General features: G+C 38.9%; 1 protein-coding gene and 11 non-coding genes across 19 annotated transcripts in view; all 12 read right to left on the minus strand.

Annotated features, from left to right (window-relative positions):
• TEX14 (testis expressed 14, intercellular bridge forming factor) overlaps window positions 1–13,602 on the minus strand; it is a 477,154-nt gene that overhangs the window by 236,778 nt on the left and 226,774 nt on the right. The gene's annotated exons all lie outside the window — the stretch shown is intronic.
• On the minus strand, window positions 955–1,170 carry LOC137555004 (small nucleolar RNA U3). Its single transcript, XR_011027713.1, has one exon. It is a non-coding gene; the product is annotated as a small nucleolar RNA U3 (small nucleolar RNA).
• Window positions 2,044–2,259, minus strand: LOC137554918 (small nucleolar RNA U3). The gene has a single exon (XR_011027632.1). It is a non-coding gene; the product is annotated as a small nucleolar RNA U3 (small nucleolar RNA).
• On the minus strand, window positions 3,312–3,527 carry LOC137554841 (small nucleolar RNA U3). The gene has a single exon (XR_011027557.1). It is a non-coding gene; the product is annotated as a small nucleolar RNA U3 (small nucleolar RNA).
• On the minus strand, window positions 4,580–4,795 carry LOC137554925 (small nucleolar RNA U3). The gene has a single exon (XR_011027638.1). It is a non-coding gene; the product is annotated as a small nucleolar RNA U3 (small nucleolar RNA).
• LOC137554866 (small nucleolar RNA U3) lies at window positions 5,848–6,063 on the minus strand. Its single transcript, XR_011027582.1, has one exon. It is a non-coding gene; the product is annotated as a small nucleolar RNA U3 (small nucleolar RNA).
• LOC137554879 (small nucleolar RNA U3) lies at window positions 7,116–7,331 on the minus strand. Its single transcript, XR_011027594.1, has one exon. It is a non-coding gene; the product is annotated as a small nucleolar RNA U3 (small nucleolar RNA).
• LOC137554907 (small nucleolar RNA U3) lies at window positions 8,385–8,599 on the minus strand. Its single transcript, XR_011027621.1, has one exon. It is a non-coding gene; the product is annotated as a small nucleolar RNA U3 (small nucleolar RNA).
• On the minus strand, window positions 9,473–9,688 carry LOC137554882 (small nucleolar RNA U3). The gene has a single exon (XR_011027597.1). It is a non-coding gene; the product is annotated as a small nucleolar RNA U3 (small nucleolar RNA).
• Window positions 10,742–10,957, minus strand: LOC137554975 (small nucleolar RNA U3). Its single transcript, XR_011027686.1, has one exon. It is a non-coding gene; the product is annotated as a small nucleolar RNA U3 (small nucleolar RNA).
• LOC137554976 (small nucleolar RNA U3) lies at window positions 12,011–12,226 on the minus strand. The gene has a single exon (XR_011027687.1). It is a non-coding gene; the product is annotated as a small nucleolar RNA U3 (small nucleolar RNA).
• LOC137554977 (small nucleolar RNA U3) lies at window positions 13,280–13,495 on the minus strand. The gene has a single exon (XR_011027688.1). It is a non-coding gene; the product is annotated as a small nucleolar RNA U3 (small nucleolar RNA).

A 13,602-nucleotide genomic window follows, 5' to 3' on the forward strand; every position in this document is an offset into this window, starting at 1 on the left:
GGAACATCATATTCAAGCAACATGTCATTTTTTTGAAAGTTGCTACTTGAGTTTCTACATTGCAGCAAAAATCAATATAAATGCATGGTGGTACTCTGAGAGACATTTAACAGCATACAATACTCCGCTACAAATTTGCATAGGTGACATCCACTGACCAGCCAGAAAATATCCCACCTCCAGCAGGTGTTACGTAGCTCGGGATCTCTGTTTACCAGTTCACTACACTTATCCCCAGTGAAGACAGATAAGACCAGCTCATCCCATCTCATTTTCTTTTAAAATGCATTGCCCTATGGCTTACCAACTAGACGAGAAGCCTAATTATTGAGCATCTTACCTCTCTCCTAATACCTGGAAAACGTAGCAGTGCATAAAAGTAACTACTAAAATCTGCAAGAAGAGCTCTCCAGGAGAAGCGGGAGGGTTCGGAACCCGAAGGTTTGGGGATCAGCAGCAGGCTAAACCACATTTTTTGCCTGTGCCTCAGTGGTTTGTCCGTTTGGAGGTAATGCAAAAACAAATTCAGGTATACGGTCAACCCTCTAAAATGATTTCAGTTGGATGGAAGCTGAACAGGCACCAAAGATGGACAGATGGCCCAAACGTTGATTACTTACTAGGGTTAGGAGCTTAGTAAAAGGGATGGGTAGATTTAGCTTGTGAAACAGGATTGCAAAGCTAAAGGTAGGAATCGCAAATGGGGTTTAAGAAGAGTCAGTGTTTGAGATTAGCTGTCAATCAGATTTCAAAACAAAGCTGATAAAAAATGGTACAATCAACGCTTCCATAAAATGATTTTACAAATATTTCAAAAGCAACCAATTGCTAGTTCCTTACAATTTTCACAATTCAAACCTACACAGCAAACACCAGAATCTGACAATAACATGTATGCAGAAGCCCAACACTTCAATGCACAAATCTATCAATTATTTTGTGAAGTTAAATACAATCACTCAGTTTGTGTTTTCTCCCGCCAATCATCACATAAGTGAAGACAGGAACAGTCATCAACAGCAAACAGTTACTACCAAAGTAGAACTGAACACTCAATTCATGCTCAGGAGAATCCACTTTAGCTCTTCATCGTGATTGGTGAGTTTGGACACTTTCTAGCACATTCCAACAGTCAAAAACTATACAAATGACCCTAGAAAATATAATCCTAAATCTCAACTCAGACAACTCAACATCAGGAATTATCAAGCTCCTTTTCATATTAGAGTGATATTCAATACACTATGGTACTTAACAATAAAGTGTTAGGAACATTATATTCAAGCAACATGTCATTTTTTTGAAAGTTGCTACTTGAGTTTCTACATTGCAGCAAAAATCAATATAAACGCATGGTGGTACTCTGAGAGACATTTAACAGCATACAATACTCCGCTACAAATTTGCATAGGTGACATCCACTGACCAGCCAGAAAATATCCCACCTCCAGCAGGCGTTATGTAGCTCGGGATCTCTGTTTACCAGTTCACTACACTTATCCCCAGTGAAGACAGATAAGACCAGCTCATCCCATCTCATTTTCTTTTAAAATTCATTGCCCTATGGCTTGCCAACTAGACGAGAAGCCTAATTATTGAGCATCTTACCTCTCTCCTAATACCTGGAAAACGTAGCAGTGCATAAAAGTAACTACTAAAATCTGCAAGAAGAGCTCTCCAGGAGAAGCGGGAGGGTTCGGAACCCGAAGGTTTGGGGATCAGCAGCAGGCTAAACCACATTTTTTAGCTTGTGAAACAGGATTGCAAAGCTAAAGGTAGGAATCGCAAATGGGGTTTAAGAAGAGTCAGTGTTTGAGATTAGCTGTTAATTTAGATTTCAAAACAAATCTGATAAAAAATGGTACAATCAACGCTTCTATAAAATGATTTTACGAATTTTTCAAAAGCAACCAAATGCTAGTTCCTGACAATTTTCACAATTCAAACCTACACAGCAAACACCAGAATCTGACAATAACATGTATGCAGAAGCCCAACATTTCAATGCACAAATCTAAAAATTATTTTGTAAAGTTAAATACAATCACTCAGTTTGTGTTTTCTCCCACCAACCATCACATAAGTGAAGACAGGAACAATCATCAACAGCAAACAGTTACTACCAAAGTAGAACTGAACACTCAATTCATGCTCAGGAGAAACCACTTTAGCTCTTCATCGTGATTGGTGAGTTTGGACACCTTCGAGCACATTCCAACAGTCAAAAACTATTGAAATGATCCCTGAAAGTATAGTCCTAAATCTCAATTCTGACAACTCAACATCAGGAATTATCAAGCTCCTTTTCATATTAAAGTGATATTCAATACACTATGGTACTTAACAATAAAGTGTTAGGAACATCATATTCAAGCAACATGTCATTTTTTTGAAAGTTGCTACTTGAGTTTCTACATTGCAGCAAAAATCAATATAAACGCATGGTGGTACTCTGAGAGACATTTAACAGCATACAATACTCCGCTACAAATTTGCATAGGTGACATCCACTGACCAGCCAGAAAATATCCCACCTCCAGCAGGCGTTATGTAGCTCGGGATCTCTGTTTACCAGTTCACTACACTTATCCCCAGTGAAGACAGATAAGACCAGCTCATCCCATCTCATTTTCTTTTAAAATTCATTGCCCTATGGCTTGCCAACTAGACGAGAAGCCTAATTATTGAGCATCTTACCTCTCTCCTAATACCTGGAAAACGTAGCAGTGCATAAAAGTAACTACTAAAATCTGCAAGAAGAGCTCTCCAGGAGAAGCGGGAGGGTTCGGAACCCGAAGGTTTGGGGATCAGCAGCAGGCTAAACCACATTTTTTGCCTGTGCCTCAGTGGTTTGTCCGTTTGGAGGTAATGCAAAAACAAATTCAGGTATACAGTCAACCCTCTAAAATGATTTCAGTTGGATGGAAGCTGAACAGGCACCAAAGATGGACAGATGGCCCAAACGGTGATTACTTACTAGGGTTAGGAGCTTAGTAAAAGGGATGGGTAGATTTAGCTTGTGAAACAGGATTGCAAAGCTAAAGGTAGGAATCGCAAATGGGGTTTAAGAAGAGTCAGTGTTTGAGATTAGCTGTCAATCAGATTTCAAAACAAAGCTGATAAAAAATGGTACAATCAACGCTTCCATAAAATGATTTTACGAATTTTTCAAAAGCAACCAATTGCTAGTTCCTGACAATTTTCACAATTCAAATCTACACAGCAAACACCAGAATCTGACAATAACATGTATGCAGAAGCCCAACACTTCAATGCACAAATCTAAAAATTATTTTGTAAAGTTAAATACAATCACTCAGTTTGTGTTTTCTCCCGCCAATCATCACATAAGTGAAGACAGGAACAGTCATCAACAGCAAACAGTTACTACCAAAGTAGAACTGAACACTCAATTCATGCTCAGGAGAAACCACTTTAGCTCTTCATCGTGATTGGTGAGTTTGAACACCTTCAAGCACATTCCAACAGTCAAAAACTATAGAAATGATCCCTGAAAGTATAGTCCTAAATCTCAATTCTGACAACTCAACATCAGGAATTATCAAGCTCCTTTTCATATTAGAGTGATATTCAATACACTATGGTACTTAACAATAAAGTGTTAGGAACATCATATTCAAGCAACATGTCATTTTTTTGAAAGTTGCTACTTGAGTTTCTACATTGCAGCAAAAATCAATATAAATGCATGGTGGTACTCTGAGAGACATTTAACAGCATACAATACTCCGCTACAAATTTGCATAGGTGACATCCACTGACCAGCCAGAAAATATCCCACCTCCAGCAGGTGTTACGTAGCTCGGGATCTCTGTTTACCAGTTCACTACACTTATCCCCAGTGAAGACAGATAAGACCAGCTCATCCCATCTCATTTTCTTTTAAAATGCATTGCCCTATGGCTTACCAACTAGACGAGAAGCCTAATTATTGAGCATCTTACCTCTCTCCTAATACCTGGAAAACGTAGCAGTGCATAAAAGTAACTACTAAAATCTGCAAGAAGAGCTCTCCAGGAGAAGCGGGAGGGTTCGGAACCCGAAGGTTTGGGGATCAGCAGCAGGCTAAACCACATTTTTTGCCTGTGCCTCAGTGGTTTGTCCGTTTGGAGGTAATGCAAAAACAAATTCAGGTATACGGTCAACCCTCTAAAATGATTTCAGTTGGATGGAAGCTGAACAGGCACCAAAGATGGACAGATGGCCCAAACGTTGATTACTTACTAGGGTTAGGAGCTTAGTAAAAGGGATGGGTAGATTTAGCTTGTGAAACAGGATTGCAAAGCTAAAGGTAGGAATCGCAAATGGGGTTTAAGAAGAGTCAGTGTTTGAGATTAGCTGTCAATCAGATTTCAAAACAAAGTTGATAAAAAATGGTACAATCAACGCTTCCATAAAATGATTTTATGAATTTTTCAAAAACAACCAATTGCTAGTTCCTGACAATTTTCACAATTCAAACCTACACAGCAAACACCAGAATCTGACAATAACATGTATGTAGAAGCCCAACACTTCAATGCACAAATCTAAAAATAATTTTGTAAAGTTAAATACAATCACTCAGTTTGTGTTTTCTCTCGCTAATCATCACATAAGTGAAGACAGGAACAGTCATCAACAGCAAACAGTTCCTACCAAAGTAGAACTGAACACTCAACTCATGCTCAGGAGAAACCACTTTAGCTCTTCATCGTGATTGGTGAGTTTGGACACCTTCGAGCACATTTCAACAGTCAAAAACTATAGAAATGATCCCTGAAAGTAAAGTCCTAAATCTCAATTCTGACAACTCAACATCAGGAATTATCAAGCTCCTTTTCATATTAAAGTGATATTCAATACACTATGGTACTTAACAATAAAGTGTTAGGAACATCATATTCAAGCAACATGTCATTTTTTTGAAAGTTGCTATTTGAGTTTCTACATTGCAGCAAAAATCAATATAAACGCATGGTGGTACTCTGAGAGACATTTAACAGCATACAATACTCCGCTACAAATTTGCATAGGTGACATCCACTGACCAGCCAGAAAATATCCCACCTCCAGCAGGCGTTATGTAGCTCGGGATCTCTGTTTACCAGTTCACTACACTTATCCCCAGTGAAGACAGATAAGACCAGCTCAACCCATCTCATTTTCTTTTAAAATTCATTGCCCTATGGCTTGCCAACTAGACGAGAAGCCTAATTATTGAGCATATTACCTCTCTCCTAATACCTGGAAAACGTAGCAGTGCATAAAAGTAACTACTAAAATCTGCAAGAAGAGCTCTCCAGGAGAAGCGGGAGGGTTCGGAACCCGAAGGTTTGGGGATCAGCAGCAGGCTAAACCACATTTTTTGCCTGTGCCTCAGTGGTTTGTCCGTTTGGAGGTAATGCAAAAACAAATTCAGGTGTACGGTCAACCCTCTAAAATGATTTCAGTTGGATGGAAGCTGAACAGGCACCAAAGATGGACAGATGGCCCAAACGGTGATTACTTACTAGGGTTAGGAGCTTAGTAAAAGGGATGGGTAGATTTAGCTTGTGAAACAGGATTGCAAAGCTAAAGGTAGGAATCGCAAATGGGGTTTAAGAAGAGTCAGTGTTTGAGATTAGCTGTCAATCAGATTTCAAAACAAAGCTGATAAAAAATGGTACAATCAACGCTTCCATAAAATGATTTTACAAATATTTCAAAAGCAACCAATTGCTAGTTCCTGACAATTTTCACAATTCAAACCTACACAGCAAACACCAGAATCTGACAATAACATGTATGCAGAAGCCCAACACTTCAATGCACAAATCTAAAAATTATTTTGTGAAGTTAAATACAATCACTCAGTTTGTGTTTTCTCCCGCCAATCATCACATAAGTGAAGACAGGAACAGTCATCAACAGCAAACAGTTACTACCAAAGTAGAACTGAACACTCAATTCATGCTCAGGAGAATCCACTTTAGCTCTTCATCGTGATTGGTGAGTATGGACACTTTCGAGCACATTCCAACAGTCAAAAACTATAGAAATGATCCCTGAAAGTATAGTCCTTAATCTCAATTCTGACAACTCAACATCAGGAATTATCAAGCTCCTTTTCATATTAGAGTGATATTCAATACACTATGGTACTTAACAATAAAGTGTTAGGAACATCATACTCAAGCAACATGTCATTTTTTTGAAAGTTGCTACTTGAGTTTCTACATTGCAGCAAAAATCAATATAAACGCATGGTGGTACTCTGAGAGACATTTAACAGCATACAATACTCCGCTACAAATTTGCATAGGTGACATCCACTGACCAGCCAGAAAATATCCCACCTCCAGCAGGTGTTATGTAGCTCGGGATCTCTGTTTACCAGTTCACTACACTTATCCCCAGTGAAGACAGATAAGACCAGCTCATCCCATCTCATTTTCTTTTAAAATGTATTGCCCTATGGCTTACCAACTAGACGAGAAGCCTAATTATTGAGCATCTTACCTCTCTCCTAATACCTGGAAAACGTAGCAGTGCATAAAAATAACTACTAAAATCTGCAAGAAGAGCTCTCCAGGAGAAGCGGGAGGGTTCGGAACCCGAAGGTTTGGGGATCAGCAGCAGGCTAAAACACATTTTTTGCCTGTGCCTCAGTGGTTTGTCCGTTTGGAGGTAATGCAAAAACAAATTCAGGTGTACGGTCAACTCTCTAAAATGATTTCAGTTGGATGGAAGCTGAACAGGCACCAAAGATGGACAGATGGCCCAAACGGTGATTACTTACTAGGGTTAGGAGCTTAGTAAAAGGGATGGGTAGATTTAGCTTGTGAAACAGGATTGCAAAGCTAAAGGTAGGAATCGCAAATGGGGTTTAAGAAGAGTCAGTGTTTGAGATTAGCTGTCAATCAGATTTCAAAACAAAGCTGATAAAAAATGGTACAATCAACGCTTCCATAAAATGATTTAACGAGTTTTTCAAAAGCAACCAATTGCTAGTTCCTGACAATTTTCACAATTCAAACCTACACAGCAAACACCAGAATCTGACAATAACATGTATGCAGAAGCCCAACACTTCAATGCACAAATCTAAAAATTATTTTGTAAAGTTAAATACAATCACTCAGTTTGTGTTTTCTCCCACCAACCATCACATAAGTGAATACAGGAACAGTCATCAACAGCAAACAGTTACTACCAAAGTAGAACTGAACACTCAATTCATGCTCAGGAGAAACCACTTTAGCTCTTCATCGTGATTGGTGAGTTTGGACACCTTCGAGCACATTCCAACAGTCAAAAACTATAGAAATGATCCCTGAAAGTATAGTCCTAAATCTCAATTCAGACAACTCAACATCAGGAATTATCAAGCTCCTTTTCATATTAAAGTGATATTCAATACACTGTGGTACTTAACAATAAAGTGTTAGGAACATCATATTCAAGCAACATGTCATTTTTTTGAAAGTTGCTACTTGAGTTTCTACATTGCAGCAAAAATCAATATAAACGCATGGTGGTACTCTGAGAGACATTTAACAGCATACAATACTCCGCTACAAATTTGCATAGGTGACATCCACTGACCAGCCAGAAAATATCCCACCTCCAGCAGGTGTTATGTAGCTCGGGATCTCTGTTTACCAGTTCACTACACTTATCCCCAGTGAAGACAGATAAGACCAGCTCATCCCATCTCATTTTCTTTTAAAATGTATTGCCCTATGGCTTACCAACTAGACGAGAAGCCTAATTATTGAGCATCTTACCTCTCTCCTAATACCTGGAAAACGTAGCAGTGCATAAAAGTAACTACTAAAATCTGCAAGAAGAGCTCTCCAGGAGAAGCGGGAGGGTTCGGAACCCGAAGGTTTGGGGATCAGCAGCAGGCTAAACCACATTTTTTGCCTGTGCCTCAGTGGTTTGTCCGTTTGGAGGTAATGCAAAAACAAATTCAGGTATACGGTCAACCCTCTAAAATGATTTCAGTTGGATGGAAGCTGAACAGGCACCAAAGATGGACAGATGGCCCAAACGGTGATTACTTACTAGGGTTAGGAGCTTAGTAAAAGGGATGGGTAGATTTAGCTTGTGAAACAGGATTGCAAAGCTAAAGGTAGGAATCGCAAATGGGGTTTAAGAAGAGTCAGTGTTTGAGATTAGCTGTTAATTTAGATTTCAAAACAAATCTGATAAAAAATGGTACAATCAACACTTCCATAAAATGATCTTACGAATTTTTCAAAAGAAACCAATTGCTAGTTCCTGACAATTTTCACAATTCAAACCTACACAGCAAACACCAGAATCTGACAATAACATGTATGCAGAAGCCCAACACTTCAATGCACAAATCTATAAATTCTTTTGTAAAGTTAAATACAATCACTCAGTTTGTGTATCTCCCGCCAATCATCACATAAGTGAAGACAGGAACAGTCATCAACAGCAAACAGTTACTACCAAAGTAGAACTGAACACTCAATTCATGCTCAGGAGAATCCACTTTAGCTCTTCATCGTGATTGGTGAGTTTGGACACTTTCGAGCACATTCCAACAGTCAAAAACTATAGAAATGATCCCTGAAAGTATAGTCCTTAATCTCAATTCTGACAACTCAACATCAGGAATTATCAAGCTCCTTTTCATATTAGAGTGATATTCAATACACTATGGTACTTAACAATAAAGTGTTAGGAACATCATATTCAAGCAACATGTCATTTTTTTGAAAGTTGCTACTTGAGTTTCTACATTGCAGCAAAAATCAATATAAACGCATGGTGGTACTCTGAGAGACATTTAGCAGCATACAATACTCCGCTACAAATTTGCATAGGTGACATCCACTGACCAGCCAGAAAATATCCCACCTCCAGCAGGTGTTATGTAGCTCGGGATCTCTGTTTACCAGTTCACTACACTTATCCCCAGTGAAGACAGATAAGACCAGCTCATCCCATCTCATTTTCTTTTAAAATGTATTGCCCTATGGCTTACCAACTAGACGAGAAGCCTAATTATTGAGCATCTTACCTCTCTCCTAATACCTGGAAAACGTAGCAGTGCATAAAAATAACTACTAAAATCTGCAAGAAGAGCTCTCCAGGAGAAGCGGGAGGGTTCGGAACCCGAAGGTTTGGGGATCAGCAGCAGGCTAAACCACATTTTTTAGCTTGTGAAACAGGATTGCAAAGCTAAAGGTAGGAATCGCAAATGGGGTTTAAGAAGAGTCAGTGTTTGAGATTAGCTGTTAATTTAGATTTCAAAACAAATCTGATAAAAAATGGTACAATCAACGCTTCTATAAAATGATTTTACGAATTTTTCAAAAGCAACCAATTGCTAGTTCCTGACAAATTTCACAATTCAAACCTACACAGCAAACACCAGAATCTGACAATAACATGTATGCAGAAGCCCAACACTTCAATGCACAAATCTATACATTATTTTGTAAAGTTAAATACAATCACTCAGTTTGTGTTTTCTCCCACCAACCATCACATAAGTGAAGACAGGAACAGTCATCAACAGCAAACAGTTACTACCAAAGTAGAACTGAACACTCAATTCATGCTCAGGAGAAACCACTTTAGCGCTTCATCGTGATTGGTGAGTTTGGACACCTTCGAGCACATTCCAACAGTCAAAAACTATAGAAATGATCCCTGAAAGTATAGTCCTAAATCTCAATTCAGACAACTCAACATCAGGAATTATCAAGCTCCTTTTCATATTACAGTGATATTCAATACACTATGGTACTTAACAATAAAGTGTTAGGAACATCATATTCAAGCAACATGTCATTTTTTTGAAAGTTGCTACTTGAGTTTCTACATTGCAGCAAAAATCAATATAAACGCATGGTGGTACTCTGAGAGACATTTAACAGCATACAATACTCCGCTACAAATTTGCATAGGTGACATCCACTGACCAGCCAGAAAATATCCCACCTCCAGCAGGCGTTATGTAGCTCGGGATCTCTGTTTACCAGTTCACTACACTTATCCCCAGTGAAGACAGATAAGACCAGCTCATCCCATCTCATTTTCTTTTAAAATTCATTGCCCTATGGCTTGCCAACTAGACGAGAAGCCTAATTATTGAGCATCTTACCTCTCTCCTAATACCTGGAAAACGTAGCAGTGCATAAAAGTAACTACTAAAATCTGCAAGAAGAGCTCTCCAGGAGAAGCGGGAGGGTTCGGAACCCGAAGGTTTGGGGATCAGCAGCAGGCTAAACCACATTTTTTGCCTGTGCCTCAGTGGTTTGTCCGTTTGGAGGTAATGCAAAAACAAATTCAGGTATACGGTCAACCCTCTAAAATGATTTTCAGTTGGATGGAAGCTGAACAGGCACCAAAGATGGACAGATGGCCCAAACGGTGATTACTTACTAGGGTTAGGAGCTTAGTAAAAGGGATGGGTAGATTTAGCTTGTGAAACAGGATTGCAAAGCTAAAGGTAGGAATCGCAAATGGGGTTTAAGAAGAGTCAGTGTTTGAGATTAGCTGTCAATCAGATTTCAAAACAAAGCTGATAAAAAATGGTACAATCAACGCTTCCATAAAATGATTTTACAAATATTTCAAAAGCAACCAATTGCTAGTTCCTGACAATTTTCACAATTCAAACCTACACAGCAAACACCAGAATCTGACAATAACATGTATGCAGAAGCCCAACACTTCAATGCACACATCTATAAATTATTTTGTAAAGTTAAATACAATCACTCAGTTTGTGTTTTCTCCCACCAATCATCACATAAGTGAAGACAGGAACAGCCATCAACAGCAAACAGTTACTACCAAAATAGAACTGAACACTCAATTCATGCTCAGGAGAAACCACTTTAGCTCTTCATCGTGATTGGTGAGTTTGGACACTTTCAAGCACATTCCAACAGTCAAAAACTATAGAAACAATCCCTGAAAGTATAATCCTAAATCTCAATTCTGACAACTCAACATCAGGAATTATCAAGCTCCTTTTCATATTAGAGTGATATTCAATACACTATGGTACTTAACAATAAAGTGTTAGGAACATCATATTCAGGCAACATGTCATTTTTTTTGAAAGTTGCTACTTGAGTTTCTACATTGCAGCAAAAATCAATATAAACGCATGGTGGTACTCTGAGAGACATTTAACAGCATACAATACTCCGCTACAAATTTGCATAGGTGACATCCACTGACCAGCCAGAAAATATCCCACCTCCAGCAGGTGTTATGTAGCTCGGGATCTCTGTTTACCAGTTCACTACACTTATGCCCAGTGAAGACAGATAAGACCAGCTCATCCCATCTCATTTTCTTTTAAAACGCATTGCCCTATGGCTTGCCAACTAGACGAGAAGCCTAATTATTGAGCATCTTACCTCTCTCCTAATACCTGGAAAACGTAGCAGTGCATAAAAGTAACTACTAAAATCTGCAAGAAGAGCTCTCCAGGAGAAGCGGGAGGGTTCGGAACCCGAAGGTTTGGGGATCAGCAGCAGGCTAAACCACATTTTTTGCCTGTGCCTCAGTGGTTTGTCCGTTTGGAGGTAATGCAAAACCAAATTGAGGTGTACGGTCAACCCTCTAAAATGATTTCAGTTGGATGGAAGCTGAACAGGCACCAAAGATGGACAGATGGCCCAAACGGTGATTACTTACTAGGGTTAGAAGCTTAGTAAAAGGGATGGGTAGATTGAGCTTGTGAAACAGGATTGCAAAGCTAAAGGTAGGAATCGCAAATGGGGTTTAAGAAGAGTCAGTGTTTGAGATTAGCTGTCAATCAGATTTCAAAACAAATCTGATAAAAAATGGTACAATCAACCCTTCCATAAAATGATTTTACGAATTTTTCAAAAGCAACCAATTGCTAGTTCCTGACAATTTTCACAATTCAAACCTACACAGCAAACACCAGAATCTGACAATAACATGTATGCAGAAGCCCAACACTTCAATGCACACATCTATAAATTATTTTGTAAAGTTAAATACAATCACTCAGTTTGTGTTTTCTCCCACCAATCATCACATAAGTGAAGACAGGAACAGCCATCAACAGCAAACAGTTACTACCAAAATAGAACTGAACACTCAATTCATGCTCAGGAGAAACCACTTTAGCTCTTCATCGTGATTGGTGAGTTTGGACACTTTCAAGCACATTCCAACAGTCAAAAACTATAGAAACAATCCCTGAAAGTATAATCCTAAATCTCAATTCTGACAACTCAACATCAGGAATTATCAAGCTCCTTTTCATATTAGAGTGATATTCAATACACTATGGTACTTAACAATAAAGTGTTAGGAACATCATATTCAGGCAACATGTCATTTTTTTTGAAAGTTGCTACTTGAGTTTCTACATTGCAGCAAAAATCAATATAAACGCATGGTGGTACTCTGAGAGACATTTAACAGCATACAATACTCCGCTACAAATTTGCATAGGTGACATCCACTGACCAGCCAGAAAATATCCCACCTCCAGCAGGCGTTATGTAGCTCGGGATCTCTGTTTACCAGTTCACTACACTTATCCCCAGTGAAGACAGATAAGACCAGCTCATCCCATCTCATTTTCTTTTAAAATTCATTGCCCTATGGCTTGCCAACTAGACGAGAAGCCTAATTATTGAGCATCTTACCTCTCTCCTAATACCTGGAAAACGTAGCAGTGCATAAAAGTAACTACTAAAATCTGCAAGAAGAGCTCTCCAGGAGAAGCGGGAGGGTTCGGAACCCGAAGGTTTGGGGATCAGCAGCAGGCTAAACCACATTTTTTGCCTGTGCCTCAGTGGTTTGTCCGTTTGGAGGTAATGCAAAACCAAATTGAGGTGTACGGTCAACCCTCTAAAATGATTTCAGTTGGATGGAAGCTGAACAGGCACCAAAGATGGACAGATGGCCCAAACGGTGATTACTTACTAGGGTTAGAAGCTTAGTAAAAGGGATGGGTAGATTTAGCTTGTGAAACAGGATTGCAAAGCTAAAGGTAGGAATCGCAAATGGGGTTTAAGAAGAGTCAGTGTTTGAGATTAGCTGTCAATCAGATTTCAAAACAAATCTGATAAAAAATGGTACAATCAACCCTTCCATAAAATGATTTTACGAATTTTTCAAAAGCAACCAATTGCTAGTTCCTGACAATTTTCACAATTCAAACCTACACAGCAAACACCAGAATCTGACAATAACATGTATGCAGAAGCCCAACACTTCAATGCACACATCTATAAATTATTTTGTAAAGTTAAATACAATCACTCAGTTTGTGTTTTCTCCCACCAATCATCACATAAGTGAAGACAGGAACAGCCATCAACAGCAAACAGTTACTACCAAAATAGAACTGAACACTCAATTCATGCTCAGGAGAAACCACTTTAGCTCTTCATCGTGATTGGTGAGTTTGGACACTTTCAAGCACATTCCAACAGTCAAAAACTATAGAAACAATCCCTGAAAGTATAATCCTAAATCTCAATTCTGACAACTCAACATCAGGAATTATCAAGCTCCTTTTCATATTAGAGTGATATTCAATACACTATGGTACTTAACAATAAAGTGTTAGGAACATCA

The sequence above is a fragment of the Hyperolius riggenbachi genome, chromosome 2, assembly GCF_040937935.1.
Source record: "Hyperolius riggenbachi isolate aHypRig1 chromosome 2, aHypRig1.pri, whole genome shotgun sequence".
NCBI lineage: Eukaryota > Metazoa > Chordata > Amphibia > Anura > Hyperoliidae > Hyperolius > Hyperolius riggenbachi.